The 21,872-nt window shown below is 34.3% G+C and overlaps 1 pseudogene; it reads right to left on the bottom strand.

Moving 5' to 3' along the window:
• Nucleotides 1–1,846: 1,846 nt before the first annotated feature.
• LOC124108076 (small nucleolar RNA U3) lies at nt 1,847–1,931 on the bottom strand (annotated as a pseudogene).
• Between the last annotated feature and the right edge of the window lie 19,941 nt (nt 1,932–21,872).

A 21,872-nucleotide genomic window follows, 5' to 3' on the forward strand; every position in this document is an offset into this window, starting at 1 on the left:
TATTTGCTAAATGAACAAGTTAAAATGGCAGGATTAAACAATACAAGGCATGAGGTCAGAATGTAATAAAGATCAGGGACTTCATAGGGTTTATAAATCTGGCAACATTTTTGTGGAATATTAAGTTAACATTTTCTGTAGTAATAAGTTGCCATTTCAGATACTGTATGCAATTTTATTCTCATGTCACTCCACTGAAGGTAACAGTTATTGCAGACATTTTACAGAGGAGGGAAAAACTCATTATGAATAGTTCAAGTTTAAGTAGAAGTAGCACTTGATCCCTGCCTAGAAGGAATCAAGACTGGACTTTTAGTATGTATGTGAACTTATAAATTTAATTAAATTTTTTGGAAGTTTAAGGGTTTTTTTTAATTTGTAAAATGAGATATTCATCTTAGATGATTATGAAAATATTCTATTAATCAATGCATGCTATATAAATATATAACATCCTTGACTCATAATAAAACTTAATAATGTTTTACCTCTACTTTTCATTTTAAGACCAATATATTGAAATTTGTAGTGTTTGATACTTCTCTGTGTATACATTTTAAGATATTTTCTTTCCTCATCCTTTTACTCTCAATTACTTTGTGATTACTGCCACATAACAAGAGATCTTGTGCTGCCTCAAATCCATCTAAAATGCAAGAAGAGCAATGTTGCAGAGTCATTGTCACTAAGGTACTAGAACATAGGACTGCTACTATTAATAATAATAATAGAATCAATTGACTAAATACTTCATATACTTTATAGTTTTATACATTGCCTATATTAGGACACAATTTTCAAGTTAAGATTATAATATCATTTTTGAACAAGTAATTACATCACAAAAGTTTAGTAATTTGTCCAAATTTGCATTGCAATTCACAAAGCATCTGTTATTCACACCTAGGCAGAACTGATTTCTCTATGAGGCTTTCTCCAACATATTAAGTTTCTTCCTGTCAAGAATAGTAACTGATTGGCTAGCCTCTGGGATTGGATGGGTATATTCTTGTTAGGAAAGTCTTCTAAAACTTTCTCAGATATCACTATGTCTCAGTCCATTTTGCATTGCTAATGAAGTACCATAACTGGGTATTTATAAAGAAACAGGTTTAGTTAGCATGTAGTTATGGAGACTGAAAGTCCAAGGTGAGACGACCCCATCTATTTAGCCTCCAGTGAGGACTTTCTGGTTCTCAACAAGGACGTAAGGCAAGTCAAATAGTATTACAACATGAAAGATGGCACCACATGGTGGGAAAGTTATTGAAGCAGTAAGCAGCATGTGCAGAAGAAGGATTCAGGTAAGTTTCCTGGACACTTATACTAAGTACCTCTTGTGAGTGCTAATCTAGTCCCACAAGAAAGAGAACTCCATTGGACAACTCAATCCCTTCCAAGAGTGGTATTTTCAAGGACCTAATTGTCTCCCAACAGGTTTCAATTCTTAAAGGCTTTATCCCCTCAAAACATTGCCATACCAGAGACCAAGCTTCCAATACATGAGTAAACCACATCTAAACCATAGCAAGTTGTGTAAATAACTCTTGGAATCTCTGGCTCTCCACGATCCCTATACCCTATTATTTTTATTAAAATAGGGACCCCATCTTTCCCAGGTCATCTCAGAATTGTGGGAGATATTTTTAGCTATAGTGGAAATCTGTTGGGTGGCTCTTAATAGACTTAGATGGGGTTTTCCTCAGAATTGGCAGGGAAGTCTTAGAACTGAACTACAAAGGCATTCCCAGGGAAGAATTTTGGCTCCCAACAAAGGTAAGATAGAACAAATTAAAATCAATTAAGCAAGTATTTTTATGTTTAATTTGAAATATTGGTTAGAAATACAAAAAAGAATCTTGTTAAGACTGAGCTCTGAAGGGGAAAATCTAGTAACATACTATAGAAATGATCCCTGAAAGTATAGTCTTTGAAGGGGAAAATCTAGTAGGATTAGATGTTCCTAAAGAAAGGGTGGTAAACTGTGGAGAATAGAGGAGACTGTGTCAATACCTATGTTGTGTGTATTTTAGCTTAAGCTTTGCTAGAAGCAACATAATGGAAATGGGACAGGGTAATTTGATAGGAGCTGGAGAATATCATGCTAAGCAAAATAAGCCAATCCCCAAAAACCAAAGGCTAAATGTTCTCTCTGATATGTGGAGGCTAATTCACAATAAAGGTGGGCAGTAGGAAATAATAGAGGTACTCTGAATTAGGCAGAGGGGAGTGGAGGGAAGGAAGGCGGTGTGGGGGTAAGAAGGATAGTAGAATGAATCAGACATTATTACCCTATGTGCACATATGACTACATGAGTGGTGTAATTCTACATCGGACAACCAGAAGAATGAGAAGTTATACTTCATTTATGTATGAGGTGTCAAAGTGCAGTCTACTGTCATGTATAACTAAATAGAACAAATAAAAAAATTAATGAACTTGTTAAATGAATAAGATGCAAGCCAATATTTACAATGAAAATTGTAACTATTTCAGTTTTGAAAAAATTTTAGTGGTCCTGATTCTGGGATCTATCACAGGATCTTGGGAATGATGAGAAGCCACCAAACAAAAACTAGCAGCAAGGAAATTCCCTGTTTGAAAACATTAGTTCCACATCCAAAACTTTTTTTTTTCTTCGAGCTTAGTCAGGTAAACTACACAGTTAGCAAAGATACATTGGTTTAAAATAATACACACTTTGTATTTTTAGAACTGTGCAGAATGTAGGAAGAATGAATAACTAAAGAAAATCTGTCATGATAACATATTTTTCCCAGGATGAATAAAAATTATATTCAAAGGACCATTACCAAAGATGTGTGTGTGTGTGTGTGTGTGTGTGTGTTTTCATTGGAGATGCTCCTCTTAGAATAAAGGCAATGAGGGGCTGGGGATGTGGCTCAAGTGGTAGCGCGCTTGTCTGGCATGCATGCGGCCAGGGTTCCATCCTCAGCACCACATACAAAGATGTTGTGTCCGCCAATAACTAAAAAATAAATATTAAAAATTCTCTCTCTTTAAAAAAAAAGGCAATGACATTATATGTTAGAAAGACCTTATTTTTTTAATCCATTATTCTTAAATTAAAGAATTCTTGGATATTGAGTTTGGTTTTAGTAAATGTCTGTGCTGTATTATACCAATTATGTTTCTACTTTGTTTATTATCTTTTATTTCCCTTATAAGAAAGAGGACATTTTATGCCTTTTCAGTTCAGTATTAAGTAATAACATAGGCGGTGGAGAACTCTTTCTCTTAATTTAAAATTAAGCCTAAAATAAGCAGGAGACAAATGACAGGATCCTTTTTCTAGGGAAAAATACTTTTAGATTCTGGTTTTCTTGCAGCACATGTATGTTTCAATCAACTTTATACTTTTCTTTTCAATTTCTATATCCTGCTGGGCAGCAATGAAGCCCTTGGCAGGACAGAATGGGGTCAGATAAACATATGCTGGAAAGATGCATAGGAAAAGGGAATTGACAAATGGTCATTGAAATAATTGCTTTAAATTCAGGAGATGGTGCTTTCAAAATCTGATTTAAAAAAACAATTTTAAATATGTTTTGACAAATATTTCACTCCTTTGGAAGAGAGACACCTGTCAGGAAAATTGAAAATTTAACTTGCTTTTATATTAATTTGCCACCCTACAGTTAAAGCCAACATCTATTTTATACTAGATAATAGAGAATGATTTAAAGTTTGAACCAAAAAAACGAAAGTGAGTCAAATGATGTACGATAACCATAAATGTGTCTCTTTCTGTAGGTTGACAAAAGAACTTGGTTCTGTTTGCTCATTGGAAAGATGAACTGGAATTATCTGCTACAAAAATATTTCAGGTCCTACTTAAATCAAGCTAATGCAATGAGAAAAAAATACCATTAGTTTAATTTATGTTCTGGTTTGAGGCTTAGATTGCATATTGAACTTGGAGAACTTTTTTAATGTTCATTGATAGTGATGCAGTTGAACTAAGCTGCTATTGGAAATTTCATCCAATAAATTAAACTGAAATGACCACATATAGACAATTTTCTTGTACCCGTTTCATTTCTTTGTTTGAGCTATTGATTAATTCAGGTAAACTATATGTTGAATGAAAAGATGTAAAGTCACAGCTTAAAATACAACTATAAACTAGAAAGCAAATCTAACTTTTGAATTATAGAGCAATTTAATTAGATTAAAAATATTTTTAGACACAGGCAGATAATGCTCATCATCTTTCCCTCATTCTAACAGCAACACACTGAATTTTGGTTGTAATTGATTGCTGAGCCTGCTGTACCATCAAGATTATTCCTCAGTCACATTAAGGAATAATTGGAATCTTCAATAAGGCAGACTATTTGGAAATGAAAGAAGTAGTCAATATCCAGAATGTAGAAAGGAATTTATGAATCCAGAAATAAGAAATCTATCTTTGTTAAGAGAAAATTTCAATATCTAAATTTGACTTGGATATTTTGATCCAGAACTTCACAACCTGCATTTCCCCCACGAAGAAAGGTCAGCATATCCAAACACAGGATATATTTAAAATGTGAAATTTTTTTCTCTCTTGATTTTTTAACTTGGTTCTTGGTCATATTCCAACACTAACATGTTCCCTGCTACTTCGTATGATGTAAATATAAAGTACTGCATTCCTCTGCATTTTTAGCTAGGTAATTTTAGCTTGAAATTTTATCTCTGATTTTAGATGAAAGAATCACTTAGCAAAAGAAAGACATGCATATGAAAGCCATCATCTAAAAATAGCTTCTAAATATGAAGCAAAGAAAGAACTGTAGTCTTCCTTATAATTAGAGATGTGCCAGAATGTTGATGTGGAGGCATAAGACTCAGTTATGGAAGGAGGAGGGAAATGGGAGAAAAATGTCCCTGAGTATGAAGGGTTTTAAATTTTTATTTACAAGGATTTTAAGAAAATTAAGTATTCCTAAGTAGATCTTTGTTTCTATCTTACTTCAAAAGTTCTGATTTGTAAATATATACACATCAAACACACACACGCAGCCTGAGAAATTAAGGCAGAATGATATTTACAGATGTGAAATATATAGTTATCAGTAGACTATGAAAACTTAGACATGCAGAGAGCTTTATTTAAAATTGTAATCTAAACAAAAAAAACATTCATCATGAATGACAGTCACAATTTTAATCTTTGTTAGAGACAAACAACAAAATTAATACAGTGGTGTTGTATGGTATTGAATGAGCAGTCATTTATTTATAGACTAGTCCTTTTTATACCAAGAGGGTTATAAATGATTAGAATTCTTGACTTTCAGCATTTTAAGAAATGCATGTTTTGTGAAATGCAAAAATTTATTTTAAAAAATCCATCAAATATTCTGTTATTTTTAAAATTAAACTACCTAAAATGCAAAAACAACATCAACAATTTTTTTTTCTTGTATCAGGGATTGAATTCAAGTAAATTCAAGGACACTCAAACAGTGAGCCATATCCCCAGCCCTTTTTGCATTTTATTTAGAGACAGGGTCTAATGAGTTGCTCAAAGCCTCTTATTACTGAGGCTGGCTTTGAACTCTGGATCCTCCAGCCTCAGTGTCCTGAGCTGCTGGGATTATAAGCATGTACCACCACACCTGGCAACAGAAAACATTTTTCACTGGCAAATTTTTCTGTTATGAATGAATATTTAGAAGCTATGCTAAGATTTGTTTTTTTTTATATTTTAATGGAAATAATATTAATAAGTTTAGTATTAAAATACAATATTTTCAATTTCTGTGAAAATCTAAATTATTAAGGACATTTATGCATATCTATACATGACTGGTGCTGAATGTAAAACAGAGGTGTAAAAATAAAATGGTAGACTAGGGAAAGAACCTATTCTGTAGATATATATATGCTCTGAGCCTAGAAAATTCAATTTAAATACTATCAATCTTTACTAGGTATTTATTAGGATCTTGTCCTTTTCAGAGTTGACTATCCTTTTCCTCTGTGAAATGTTTTCTTTTAAAACACCAAATGCTTTTCCTTTTTATGAAACTCTGATTTCAGCGATGTTGGCTATTCTTTAAAAACTGAGGCCAAATTAGCCTCTTTTAATAGTTCTCAAGATAATCCAGTGATAATGGACTATGGCTGTGAGATGTGGTTAATGGGATGTGATTATGGAATACAGATGAGCTGACACCCCCATCTCATCATTTGATTTCCAAACTAAAAGATCTATATTGATTTGCTAAAATCCTTCTTATATAAAAAAATGACTTTCATGGAACTGACATCTGAAAAAGAACCCCAAAATTCTTGTATTCTTAATGAGTACATATTAAAAAGAAGAATCTCTTTAAAAATAGAAATTCTCTTTTCATAAATGGACTTTTTATAATTAACTTTGATGAGAGTCAAGAGCATACCATTGAATTACATGAAACTGAATTAATGAAAGTGAATCTGTCAGGGGATAGAATTCTAATTGTGTATGTTAATTTCATAGTTGATAGTAGAACACCTACCAAGAGTCATGTCTTATCTTTCATTTGACAATGGAAACACAACCACTTGATCTAACATTTTCATCTTCCAAGAACCACAGATATAAATTTGATGTTATAGCAATGATAAATAAATAATTTGGTGCAGGTGATTTAATTTTTCTGTCTTTGATTCTTACTTTTAAATTTAATTTTACTATATTTACTGTAACTTTGCTGTTTGTGGTACATTTTCTAAAGGCCATTTTGAAATGAGACAGACATAAATAAAAATTGATGATATGGAGAATCTTAGAATAATGAAAATTGGGCCACGCACAGTGGTGCACACTTGTAATCCCAGCAGCTTGGAAGGATGAAGCAGGAGGATTGAAGGTTCAAAGCCAGCCTCAGCAACTTAGTGAGGCTTTGTCTCTAAATAAAAAAATATATACATATTTTTAAAAGTCTGGGGATGTGGCTCTGTGGTTAAATGCCCTTGGGTTTAATTCCTGGAACCAAAATAAATAAATAAATAAATATAAAAATTGTTCCATTCCTTTAAGAATTAAGGAGTTAACTGTAAAAGGACAGGAGTATAGATATATAAAAAGAGATATCCCAAGAAAAGAATTTGCCAGGGTTCCAGGAGCTAATAATTATGAAGGAGAACACAGTAAACACTCTGCAACTCTGTCACCAGAGGTGGAGATTTCTGGGTTAGTGCAGTTTGATGTGGTACACAGTTGGTGCACATCTAAGGCCATTATTTACAGACATGTGGAGCCAAAATTAGTGGATTTTATTCAAAGAATTGTGTCATTTTTTTCCAGAAAATCTGTTAGATGCTTTGCTTACAGTTGGCCTGCTATAGTAACAAACATTGTCATGCCACATGAAAAACTCCTAGTCCAAATAAAAATTTTGACATTTGAGCTCCATGTGTCATAGAATATTGAGGTAAATGCAAACAGTTCTCTCTGATTAACATTTAAACTTTTTTTTTTTCATTGAATGTTCAAATGAAAAAAGCAGAGATCTGACTGTATTTGTAAACTAGTACTTGGTTCCTGACATATATCAGAAAATTGCATTTTTGAAAGGGGTTTATTTGTTCTTAGAATTTGGCCAATGAAAGTTCAGGCATAGAAGATTCTTACTACTGCACACCTCAGTCACTTTCTGCAACCTGGTCAGTATTATTAATGAATTTTGAATTGGTTCCAACTTGGTTCAATTTGGCCTATTAAAACTTATTCTTTAGCTTTTTAATAGAAAACAATTAACTTTTCTTTAATAAATATTTCAAGGGAAATGCATTCAAGTAATGTAGTAAATTAAAGAAAGTGTAAACTTTAAGAAAATGGTCAAAAAAAGGCTCAATCAGCTTATCACAGGTTCTGTGAAGTCACAGAACTCTGCACATACATCACATTGCAACTCTGCTTTGCATAAAAACCACCTATGGACACTTTTCTTTTGAGTATTGATTTTTTTTTCCAGACCATATTCTCATGTTCTTCATATAACTGGTCCATGTTGTGCTGTGTTATGAGCCACATCGGATTTCCTTTTGCTACAGATGCTATATAGGCCCAGGGGAGCTTTTCATAATCTCTAAAAGCATATTTTATGTCTGGGCATTAGAAAGCTAATCCAGAACTCCAGCATTATCAATTTCTGAAAAAAATGTTCATTGTTGAACACAGAGATTGCATTTCTGATAAATGGCCCTATTGGAATCCTACCTTGCCATTTTGTAAAGTAACGTAATACCATGCAAGAATTAGCTTCCTGTTCTATTGTAGGTGGTATGTATCACAGCAATAAGACATGTTTATATGGATGAACAGTTTTCATTTATGTTACATCTACAGATGCTTAATCAAGTAACCAATAGCTTTACTAGGCTTATCCTTCTAATATTGTTATTGTTAACTATGATGTTGTGGGGCAAGTCACTCAGAAAACACACCAAGTCCCAGTTTTGTCCAAATTGAAGAGTCTTCATTTAGCTTGATGGCCAGCAACTGTCCCCTTCAGGACCCATAACTGTCTCTGCAAGGAACAGCCCCAAGCCTGGGCATTTTAGGACATTTAAAGGCAAAACTTACAAAAAACACATCTGGGTTGATGTAGCTGTAAGCAAGCAGGTACAGAAGCTGAATTGGGCAGTTAGCAAGACAATGCAATGGGTATACTGGTATTTCCCATGGGACTTTCCAGGTCGGCATAGCAGCAAGCAAGCAGAAGAGAAGTGGGTCAAAATGACCCTAGTTCAATACAAGTTAGAGAATGGTTACTAATGTCTAGACAATCAATCTCTGACAAACTACATTGCCAAGAAACAATGGAAACCAGAGAGAATAATTTTACATTGTATAAGAATTGCTATTTTGTGTTGCCAAGTATGTTGTGCTAGGTGTCTATTAATGGGTACAGAGGCAGGGCTTTCCCATGGAAGAAGCATTCCTTATATGATATGGAGTCTCAGGGTAAAATGGTCTGTTTGGTCATTGCCCATATAGCCTGGCCCATAACAACAAGAATAGCTTTCAAAAATTCATTCTTTCGTGTATAAAATTTGGTGGTCAGCTTTTTAGTTTACACGTGAAGAGAAGATTATGGGATTCTACAGATGGCTAAATTGAGATACACTAAAGTTCTGACAAATCTGAAATCATGTTTCACAATTGATAAACCACAGTTTATTTGAATTCAAATATCAAATCAAAATGATTTGAATCTCAGCTATTATGTTTTTTTGTTCTTGTTGTTTGGTTTGGTTTGGTACCAGGGATTGAACCCATGGCTGCTTAACTACTGAGCAACATCCCCATCCCTTTTTTTTTTTTTTTATAGGAATGCTTCTGGTCTCACTAAATTGCTGAGGCTGGCTTTGAACTCTTGACCTCCTGCCTCAGCTTCCTGAGCCACTGGGATTACAGGCACGTGCCCCTGCACCTGGCACTATTACATATTTTTAATCCTAGGATAGTGATTTAAACTTTCTCAGCCTCTGATTATTTGTGTGTAATAACTAAAATAAAAGCATCTGTTCTGTTTTTCTTCATTGTTAGAGAGGGAGAAGGAGTAGGTGTCAGTTTTTCCTCAATCAAAACACAAAATAACAAAACTATACATTGCCATACAAAAAGACAAGAAAGACTTTTGAGACAGCATTCACTATAGTAGAACAATTAGGGAGAAACTAAACTTTATTGAAAAGGGAAGAGGAGAAGTTGAATGCACAATCAGGCAGCTTTGCAGATTTGGTGGCATAACTTTAATATTTTTTCATACACAAACTTTCATTTTCTTTGTGAAGTAGAAGGCAGGTCACCTGCTACAAGACAGAGTTGAGGAAATAGAAGAGGTGAGTTGGCAGGTGTGAGAATTGGGAATACTAAAGAGCAGGTAATAAAGGCTGCAGTAACACAGGAATCAGGAAATTAAAGTCATATGTTTAGTTTTCAATTTATAACCCCTAACATGTATATAACAATTTATTTTTCAATAAACATTTCTACAAGTCTCGTGTTCAAAACATTCCTATTTTTTTTTTATTCTTTGGAAGTTCAAATCATATCTGCAATGATCATCTGTTATACAAAAATCTGATCTTTTCTCTTTATCTAGGGACACGATATTTTTTAAGTGCTTCTTATTTTTTACAGTTTGATAACACTAATATCAATAAAAACTAACATTTATTGAGTTTGCTTAATGTTGGAACACAATTCTAAGCCCTTTACATTTATGTTCTCTTTTAATCTTCACAACACCCCTATAAGGTTTGGACAATTATTATATCCACTTTGTGGATAGAATTGACAAGAGAGGTTATGTTATGTGTTCAAATTCAATAGCCCAGTGAACATAATTAAGCTATGAGTTCCCTGCCATTTTCCTGTTCCAACAGCCAAACAAATAAGTCTGTTTTGGATCTCTGTGATACATTCAAAGAATGAGTACTAACTGATTTTTTAAAAATGATTATACTAATAAGGACATGATTTAAAATATCTGTTGATAGGTGTACAGTTTGCTCTCTGTATCTATGGATTTGAACAACTGTAGATTAAAAATATTTCTTTAAAAAATCCAGAAATTTCCACAAAGTGAAACATAAATTGTTCAAGTGCCAAGCACTATGTTGAACCATGTGAGTGAAGTGATATATGGGTACACGGCCTCTTGCATTTAAAAGAGCCTCATTCTCTCATTTTTGGAACAGTTTACCATGTATTGTTTGTGCACTATGAGTTAGGCCAATGACGGTCATGTCTATATTAAACATGTACAGACTTTTTTCTTGCCAGTTGCTATAGTTTGGATGCAAGGTGTTCCCCAAAAGCTCATGTGTGAGACAATGCAAGAAGATTCAGAGGAGAAATGTTTGGGTTAAAAGCGTCTTAACCCAACCAGTGACTTAATTCCCTGATAGGAATTAACTGAGTGGTAACTAAAGTAGTAGGATATGGCTGGAGGAGATAAGAATTGAGGCATTTCTTTGGGTATATATTTGTATCTTGCCAGTAGAATTTCTCTCTCTGCTTCTTGATCACCATGATGTGAACTGCTTCCCTCCACCACACATTCCGCCATGATGTTCAGCCTCATCTTGAACCCTGAGAAATGGAGCTTGCCTTCTATGGACTAAGACCTCTGAAACCGTGAGCCCTCAAATAAACTCTTCCTCCTCTATAATTGTGCTGGTTGGTCCTTTAGTCACAACTAAAATATCATTATTTTCTACTCAGTACAATACAGCAACTCTTCATGTGGCATTTACATTGCATTGGGTATTATAAGTAATCTAGAGATGATTTTAAAGTATTCAGGATGATGGGCTTAGGTTATACACAAATACTATTGCATCTTATATCAGGGACTGAACATCTGGGGATTTCGATATCTATAGAGAACCCCAGAATCAATCCCCCTTGTATGCCAAAATTTCATTTTACAGTATTTTGAGAACTTTCACAAATGCTACCAAATTATCAGCTCCACACCTTTCTAGGTAACCAATTTAATTCAGCCTTTTTTAGTATTTTCAATTAACCATCCAAACAGACCAATTCTGTTGACAGAAAAAAAATAACATCTTTCTTTCTGTTTCCCTTTTAGATCTTTCTGTCTTCCCTTATATTTCCACGAATCACTCATTCCACAGGGCATCACCATTTCAAACACCATGGGGACTTCACTGCCTCCTGATAGGTTTCCCTGCTGTGGGTTATTTTTGTTGGTTTTGTTTTTGTCCTGTCAGAGGACAGGCCAATTTTGACTGTTCCTGCTCTGGGGAGGCTTCAGTTGATCAGGATTTCTAACCATGTCATAACATGAGAGGGAACAATTTTGTCATTTGTATTTATATTCTTTCTGTTTCATTCTCCTTTCTCTTTAGCAGTGGTGATTTTTATTAATCCTTTCTCTACCTCCTCTCCAACTCAACAGTCCTTTAAAACAAAGCAATTAATTAGTCAATCCCTAAATACTTGTTGAGCATTTATTATGTGTTACACACTATGATAAACCCTGGAAATGAAATAATAATTTTAAAAAATACAAAACAAACCCTCCAAAATATCCAGCTAGGCATCTGATCATGAAGCACCCTCAAAGGCAGGAGATTATATAAGGATATGAATACTTGCATGAAGGCATTATTTGGAGTCCTCATAAAAGCTGCCTGCTTTAGTAACTTTGTAAAATTTGTTCAATAGCCCAGATGATGATTCAGCCTCTGGATTAGCTTCCTAGGTTTGCAGTAACAAACTGCTACAAATTGCCAGAATCAAAACAAGAGAAATTTATTCTCCAACAGTTCTGAACGGGGAAACTGTGGAATCAAGGCGTCCATTCTCTTGGTTCTTCCTGAGAGAATTTGTTCTATGCTTCTCTTGTAGCTTCTGTTGGCTGCCAGAAAATCCTCCACTTGAAGGCACATCACTCCAGTCTGCATTCCCTCTGACATCACTTTCTCTCTGTGTCTTCTCCTTTGTTTCTCTTACCAGCTCACATGGTATTAGGTTTTGGGTCTACCCACTCAATCCAGAATGATCTCATTTCATGGTCCTAAACTTCACTAAATCTTCAAAGATATTTTTCCAGATGAGATCATGTTCACAGGTTCTGAGTGGACATATCTTTTATGGGACTCCCATTCAACCCTCTGTAGTCTCTTAACCATGTTAAAATTCCACTTTCTTCTCCTGCCAGATGGGCCTTCTCTCTTTTCCTCCTAAAGTTCATATCACTTTCTTCCTGAGAGACTTGCTTGTGCTGTTCCAATCACTTATACCACTTTCAGTTAAAGATCGCTTCTCTAAGGCAGCTTTCTCTGACTGTCCTTGAACTTCCCTGCACCTCAGTCCTTCCCCATGGTGGGATCTCCATATACACATCCTTATATGTAGTATTATTTATTAGCAACCATACTGGCATTTTCAAAATAAGCATGATTTACTATTTTCAAGGAAATATTTAAATTATTGAGTTAATTTCTTTAATGGTTATAGGAATAAGGCATATATAAGAATATAGGAATAATGTTATAAAGGAATATATAGGAATATAAGAATAAGGATTTATATTCCTTATTCAATAATTTTTGGTAAAGTCTGTTTTTCTAGAGTTTTGTCCATTTATTTTGTGTTAAATTTAGTTCCAGTAGATGACTGTGGTTTAATTGGACAGACTCAAGTCTAGCTCCCTACCTTTGCAGGGGCACAGGCTTTGCTTCAGCTTTTGTATCCTGATAACAGGATTAGTGTCCAAGGCCACCTGTTTGGTTACCATTGAAGTTTCGGTCCACTTTTCCTTTGTGGGATTTTTTTTCCTTTTATATATATTTTAGTTGTCAATGGACCTTTATTTTATTTATATTTATGTGGTGCTGAGAATCGAGCCCAGTACCTCACAAAGGCAAGGCATGTGCTCTACCACTGTGCCAAAGCCCAGTCCTGACTTTTTCTTTTTGTTATTAGTGTTTGACTTCAAGAGATTTTCTTGTATTCTGTTTGTTCAACTCTGTATTAATAATTGTCTTTGGTGAAAATTATATAGATTTACTTGTTATAGACCAGAAGAACTTTAAAAAGCTCAGACCAAATAAAATTATGTTAGTTTTATGCAGTTTTTTTATTATTTTATTTTATTCATTTACTTTTTTATGTGGTGCTGAGGATCTGAACTCAGTGCCTCACACATGCTAGGCAAGTGCTCTACCACAGAACCACAAAACCCCAGTCCAAGTTTTGATTTTTTTTTTCCTTAAAGATTTGAGTTCTCAAATGTCAGGCAGCCAGATAATTAGCTAACTGATGTTCTGTCTCATAAGCTGATAAACCTTGGGGATTCCATAGCACATTCAGAATGGCGGTCCTATATCCTGAGATATGAGAGTCTGGATGCAAAAGTTTAAATATTCACTGTGGATGTTTAATCAGTTTTAGGGAAATATCAGGGTTGAGTCATAATTCAGAACTATTTGGGGGAGGGGGTAAGTGATGAGTGAACCCAGGGGCACTCAATCACTGAGCCACATCCCCAGCCCTTTATAATATATTTTAATTTAGAGACAGGATCTCACCCAGTTGCTCTAAATTGCTGAGGCTTGGAGAAACTTCCATGAGAATACCAAACTTTTATTTCAGTTTATTAAGAAACTAAGCAATCAAATGATTCTTCAAAATTGGGGCTATAACCAGGCATGGTGGTACTCTCCTATAATCCCAGTGGCTCAAGAGGCTGAGGCAGGTCCTGATCACTGAGTTCAAAGCCAGCCTCAGCAATTAGTGAGTCCCTAAGCAATTTAGTAAGACTGTCTCAAGACAAAAAAAAAAAAAAAAAGAAAAGGGGCTGGCAATGAGACTCAGTGGTTAAGCATCCCTGGGTTCAATCCCTGGTATAAAAGAAAAAAAAATTCAGGGGTATGATTTGGACCTGATATTCTCCAGGGCTTTTATATTTATTCTGTGATCACATCACAATAGTGGTCACCTTTCTAAGCATCCCTTTCCATTTTACAACTATAGATGTAAATTTTAAGTTTCAAAATTAAACTATGACTAACCCTGAGATCTAACCTGGAAAGTTATGTGAGCCAGTGTATAAATTCACCTTATTTATATAATTTTTCATTTTTATAAACTGAATACTTCCACAGCATGATTGAGACTCTCCTTTATAAATAACTTAAGCCACAACATTAACCTTATCTTGAAGCACCAGAATCACAAGTGATACTGAACTTTATTGACTACTTTGTTTTCACTTACTGAAATGAATATTTCGCTCTTGTGATTTACCCTTGATTCCTTTAATTGTTGTATATTTACTATTTTGCAATACGTTCATACTACTAAAAATATCAGAATGGGTATGGGTTATACCTCAGTGGTAAAAAACTTCCCTAGCATACATAGACCCTAGTTTGATCCCTAGCAGTGCAAAAATATTTTTTAAAGTATCAAAAAAAAAAGATAGAAAGAAAAAGAAAAAGAAACAGTCTGTCTCTCATATAAGTCCTGAACAGTACATCTTGGGATATTTTTTATTCAAATCTAAAAAGAGCGTTTTTATTCACATACTTTTTTTTTTAACAGTTGCAGAGAATTTCATTATGTAGTTGTAACATATATATTTAACAGTCTGTCGTTGATGGACATTTTTAGTTTCTTTATAGTTTATTGCTATAAAAAGCATGCTACTATGAATACTTTGTATAAATGTCATTTGCATATAGTTGCAAATATATCTGAAGGGTAAACTTCTAGAAGTCAAAACTGAATCCCAAATATGCATTACATGTTTGATAGGTACTACTACTCTTTTTGTACTAATTTATACTTTTATCAACCATGGACTGAATATGCCTGTATTGAACACAAAGGGTAAATGGTTAGATAGCAAGACTCAGTCTTTTCAAACATTTATTAGGGCTGCAGGTACCCAACTGTCAACCAAAATATGAGGTACAGATCTATCAGAGACTGCAGATTCTGATATAGCAAACCTGAACTTTGGCCTGTGGAGTTTAAAACCCTGAAGAAATACCAGCTCTTCTCTAGCCAAATTCAAGGTCTTGGGTCCAAATCCTGTGTTAAAGCAGCAGTAAGATATGCCAAATGTGCCATTCCTTTTCTGCTATCCCAGAATTTATTGATTGGGTCTCTTCTACTTCCAGGATAGGGGAATGGTGTTTGAAAATTGTGGTTACATCTCTATGGACTTGTGGTCTGAGCTGCTACCTCAGCATTTACTAGGATTGATTGCCTCAAACATTGGTAGTGGCTGGTTTCCACAGAATTTTGTAGAAAGCCAGGCTGCAGGAAATTGGCCCGGGTCTGTAAATATTTACCTCTCAGTCTCTTTCCCTGCTGCTGCATCAACACTCACCATTATCCTGTGGTTCTCACTTATGCTGAGGCTTTTGCCCACCCATTTGTTCTTCATCTTCTAATTACCTGAAGAAGGACATTGATTCCCTAGCTCTGGCTTAAAAAGATTGACCATACAACTGCATTCTTCTGAGCCCTTAAGAAGGTTTAATATGCACAGCAGTTGAGAATTCAAGGAAAATTAATTTTAGGATGGTGGAAACTTATTTTTTGAAGATAGATACTATTCTGAGTCCCAGGGCACTTTTATCCCAGCACACTTTCATCTCTTCTACTACGTAAGCTAATAGAAAGATTGCCATCTATCACCAACTGTTCTATTGTTTTGTGAGTAATTATATACAATTAACAGAATTTGTCTCCTAACTCTACCTGATAGGGAATGGAAGACAGTTCATGAAAGAAAAGCAAGCAAAGTTCAAATGAATATGATTCATCATTCTGGACATTCCAAATTACATCAAGGTTTAAAGGAAGAGTCTCTGATTCAGTATTTTCATTAATAGATATAGATATTAGAGATGGGGTTATCAACAGTTGAAATTTTAGAGAGAAGGTTAAAAAAAGTCCTTATGAGAAGTCATTTTTGTTTTGTTATTTTTCCCTCTCCTGCTTTATGTTTGGTGAATTTCTCAAGATTTAGAGACTGTATTCTTACCAACTGGTAGGTACTTGTTGGAGTCAAGGATCTCTGGAACTGTTTTATATCACTAGAGAAACAAGTGATCAGGGTAGGGTGTACAGAACAGCTTAACACCAACTTCGATCTCTCCCACAATTCCCATGGAATTAAGACTGGAGAGGCAGGATACCTGTGTTTCCCATGATTATAGGCCAAGCAAAAGAAGAAGGTATAGGCATAGTTGTTTGGATACTTCAAGAAATTAATATGCTGTGTGAAGGATCTGCCTCATTGGGTCTTCATGAGAACATCTACAGGCAAAGGGATGGAATCAGTTCCATTCTATAAAATAAAAATGTTATAATTAGGAAGTTGGGGAGGAAATACCAAAAGGGCCCTTAAAGTCCCCCCTCACAGTGTACACTGTGATAATTACAGTATATGCTGTCTAAGTCAAGAAAGCCAGGATATAATGCAATAGTTGATGTTTGAACTGGAGTGTGTGATGATCTTGATATTGCATTGTAGATTGACAAAAATAAGTAAAACAGATTGTCCTCCTCAATGTGGAGGTTAGCTTCACCTATATTTTGAAAGCAAGAACATAATAAAGGATGAACAAGGAATAATTCTATCTCTCTGCCTGCCTTTTACTGACTTTGGACTTGGACGTGGACAAAAACTCATACCATTGGCTCTCCTGGTACTCAGGTCCTTGGACTGAGGCTTGAAATATGCCATTGGCTGTCTTGGGTCTCCAGCTTGGATGTCTTAGCCTCTATAATTGCATGAACTGATATTCTTAAGAGTAAATCTATCTCTGTATCTATCTCTATCTCCAACTCCCTATCCTATTTATTCTGCTTTTCTGGAGAACCCAGCAACCCATTGCTATTACTTTCTAAAAGAACTGTGGTCTAAAATAAATTCCTGAAAAATTTAGGGAAAAAACTACAGGAAGCAAAATATTTTTTATTGTTTAGACTGTACATGGGATCCTGGTTTTTATGTTTACTGTTTAAAATTTAAGTTGCAGAAGGCCAATATCCTCTTTCAATATAGATATAAAAATGCACTGAGATCTATGGGTGTGAGATCTTTAGATATGTAAACAAGCATTTTAACTGTCAACAACTATGAAGGCTCAAGGCAAGAAACAAATGTAGTAATTAATCAGATTTCTCTGCCCAATTCTTATCAATGTCATATTAACTTTGAATCCTATTGGTATTTCTTTTTTTTTTTTTTTTTTGGAGGCCAGCCTCAGCAATTTATTTTTTTTTTTATTTTTTTTTTTTAATTTTTTATTGTGGGTTGTTCAAAACATTACAAATTTCTTGACATATCATATTCCACACTTTGATTCTAGTGGGTTATGAACTCCCACCTTCACCCCATACACAGATTGCAGATTCACATCAGTTACACATCCATTGATTTACAAATTGCCATACTAGTGTCTGTTGTGCTCCGCTGCCTTTCCCATCATCCACCCTCCCCCCCTATTGGTATTTCATAACACGATCTGTACATAATTGGATACTTTTTTAAAAAAAGTGTTTCTATGTCTAAACATCATAAACCTGATTCCTTTTTCTCTGTTTAGCATGTTCTAGAGACTATCTGCTTAATTAATGTGAAGGGAAAATTTATGCTTATCATGGAAATGTTTCTACAGACTTAAGACAACTTATAAGTATTTAATGATCATTTAAATAGTCTTCTTTTCCCTGATCTCATTTTAAAAACAAGGTCTAACAATAACATGGGGATTTATCATTTAAAAAATCTTTAAAATGTGTAATTTGTTTTAAGTATTATAATTTTGTGAGTTAGACCTAATTATCCTCACTTAACAGATGAGGAAAGTGAACCTAGAGAAGTTCAGAGATTTGCTTTACAAGGCAAAACTTACAAGAAGTTCAGAGATTGCCTTATTTACAAGGTAAGTAAGTGGCAAGAGGTTAGCTAGGACTTCTAGAAAACTCTTTATACTGGCATTTGGTATCTCAAGTATCCTGATTGTGTCCTGTAAAGTAACATGTTTTGAGAATTTTCTGTCCCCACACTGATTCTTTAGTTTCTTAGTGTTTGGAGGACATTGACTTTATTGTAGATGTATGGATCACACTAGAAAAACCCTTGTGAAGTGTCTAGTTTTCTAGATATCTCAGTATCTGGAAATTCTAATCAGTTGTAATTTATCTAAACACCTTTTGAAAAGGTGCTTAAAATTGTACTAGAATGACCTAGTTCTAATTCATTACTTTAATTGAGTTATTCAGGATAACATAATAACTACTGATGTTTAATATTAAAGTATACATCCAGAGGGAATGATGATTTAAATGTTTATTCAAAGTATACTTACTGCAAGACAGTGCACTTAAGACATACAATAGCAATTGTCACCCTCTAGAGCCTGAAGTATAGCATCTGTCCCTAAGTAATTAGACTTGTGTCATAAACAACCTCTTGAAAAAGACAGCATTGCTTAGGAACGCTGAGAGTGTAGCCTCAAAAAATCCTGAGGTCAGCTGCTCTGGTCTGCTTCTGAAGACCTGTTGTTCATGGAGTCCTCTTCCTGAGCTAGGAATAGGAGACATATCTGACGAGACTTCATACTTCCTTCTCTACCTGTTCTGCTGATTCCTGGAAGCTGAAAGTTATTTGTGTGTGAGGGACATCTTTATTTATGTACTTCTATCATTGACATTCCTTTAAAGATGAGTTGAAATATTCCTTCTTCTGTATGGGTGTCACATTTTGGAGATCAAGTTGGGGTTTAAAAAAGAACATTTATGTCCTTGCCTTTACAGAACAAAACCAAAATTGACCCTTGGAAAGGATCATAACTGATCAGGGAAGCTGGCACCAAAGAGAATTATCCTACCTTGGCTCAGAAACTGAGCTGATCCCATGACCACTGAAGAATCCATTCTAAATCTTCAGAATATGTGTATTTTGATATGTGCATTAGTGATGCTCAGTGGGGTCAGTGTAGAAGGGAGGGAACAGTTTATACTAAGTAACTGCATATTTATATCAAAGAGAAAATGCAAATGTATCTTAGAAGCTACTGTATCTATTGCTTCTTTGATGACTAATATCTCAAGAAATTGCATTTAGAGTAAAAATACATGAGAACCTTAAAAGGTTCTACCTCTCTAGACTCTGAAATGAAACCCTCACCTACAGGTGCTTGGAAGAGCCTGCTAGCATGGATGAAACAGAGGAAGGATTGAAATACAATCTTGACAAGGTAATGGACCCGCTTTGCCATGCTTAGCCTTTGCTTTCTATCAGGACCCAAATCAGCATATACAAAGGAGTAAGAAAGAGCTAGAGAGAAGAGAACACTTTTAAAACTTTAACTACACACACACACACACACACACACACACACACAATTGTATTTGACCAATTGTCAAAAATTTGGTTCAATTCAAAGGAAATGTGCTTTAAATAGATGATGCAATTTTCTGTCATATGGCAAGGCTCACACTGTTTTTATCCCTGTCTATAGAAACATTTTAATTCCCATCACAGTATAGATATAGCTATAGATTTTATGGGCACAGATACAGATATAGGTATTTTTAATAATTATAGGTATGCTATCACTGTTCAAACTTGGTGATCTTGCAGGTAACCTTAATAACATTAATTTGCTGTTATTGCAAATTATAAAACTAAAATGATCTATAAAAAAGTCAAAACTTTCATTTTTTGGCTTAAAATCTGCTTCTTATTGATGAAAAACACATTGTATGGCTTTAGTCGTACACATGAATTCTATCCATATCTTTGTTTATTGTATTATTTACAGGATAAGGGATAAGAAAAAGTGGTCATTCTTATCTCAGACTATTAAATGAACAAAGGATGACAATGAGCCTGTTCCCAAAAGAAATTTATTTTCTCTAGTGTGTACTAAGAGATACATGACTAAGAGCTTTGACGAAGTTGAAAATGTTTCCCATTTAACTGTGTGACAATGATGATTATATGTGTGTGTGTGCATGCATATGTGACTGATATCAGGGAATCAGCTGAGCCAACCTACTGTTTGGTATGACAGAGACAAGATTCTTGCTTTTGAAGAGATTTAGGAAGGGAATACTATTGAATACTTTTTATTATTTCCTTTCTATTAAATTTGCTGAAGTCAAGGATGCAGTTGTAGAATATTAAACAATAGAAATCAAGAATGATTACAACTGAGATCTTAAAGTAAACTAAAAGCTAAATTGAATTTACTTTTACAAAATGAAAAACCATAAAAAGAAACATTAATGTTCTTACAAATGTTTTGTAATCATTTCTTTTTTCCAAAGATAAACAGAATTTGAAATGATAAGTGGCTTCTTTTTTTGCAATCTATCATATGACACAACTATGAAATGAAAATAGGATGATATCCAGAGAAATTACTCAATATTTCCCATTTCCATGTCAGCTTTGGAAAAATTCAGAGACAACAACGAAGGCTTAGAGTGAGATACTTTTTTTTTTTTCTGAAACTGACTATACAGGAGAGAGTATGCACTTATTTATTTTGTTCAACATACACAAAAATAATTAAGCAATACATTATCTGTTACTCCTATTCAAGGAAGGTTAAACATAGCAGGCTGGAGAAAGACATCTATGCTTTGAAATTACTTGGTGATTCACATATGAAAAACTGATCTAATTTAATATTTAATCGAAGGATATATACTAATTTAACTTCTTTGACATCCATCACTCAAATGCATACCAACAGGATAGAATTAAGTTGCTTCCAGATTGCCTTCTTTCCAATAATCAACTCATCTATAACTATTAAATTCTTATTTCCAAAAGTGCTTCATTATATTTAAATGGTTAACACTTCTAGAGACAGACTGATATCTTTGTGTTACATTTTTTGTTTTCAGAAAAGTGAACTTGAATTTCCAAAATCCCACATCTACACATGGAATCTTAACTTTCATTTTATCCATTGATATTTATGGCAACATATTTTCTATCTTCTGTATTAGGAACTCACTTTCTATATCACTACACTGATGCAAAATTCTGCTTTATGGAAATGGAAACACTGTCAAAAGCTCTAAATGATTTGGGCATAACAGAGTGATAAGGTTCATAAATACATACTTGATTTTAAATTGAATGAGATACTTCACACTTGTATTCCATGAAAAGACATACTAATTTTGAAACACAATTAAGCAAAACCCATCCATAAACTCAAGTTACTGAAAAGTATTCAATTATTATTGTACTTCAAATTTTTTAAATAAAAATTATAAAAATTAAAAAAAGAAAAGACAATACACATAAGTAATACCATCTCTGTATCTATGTTTTCATACTTCAAA

The sequence above is a fragment of the Marmota monax genome, unplaced genomic scaffold (genome assembly GCF_021218885.2).
Source record: "Marmota monax isolate L192 unplaced genomic scaffold, Marmota_monax_Labrador192_F-V1.1 WCK01_AAM20220418_F8-fsc00331, whole genome shotgun sequence".
Classification (NCBI taxonomy): Eukaryota; Metazoa; Chordata; class Mammalia; order Rodentia; family Sciuridae; genus Marmota; species Marmota monax.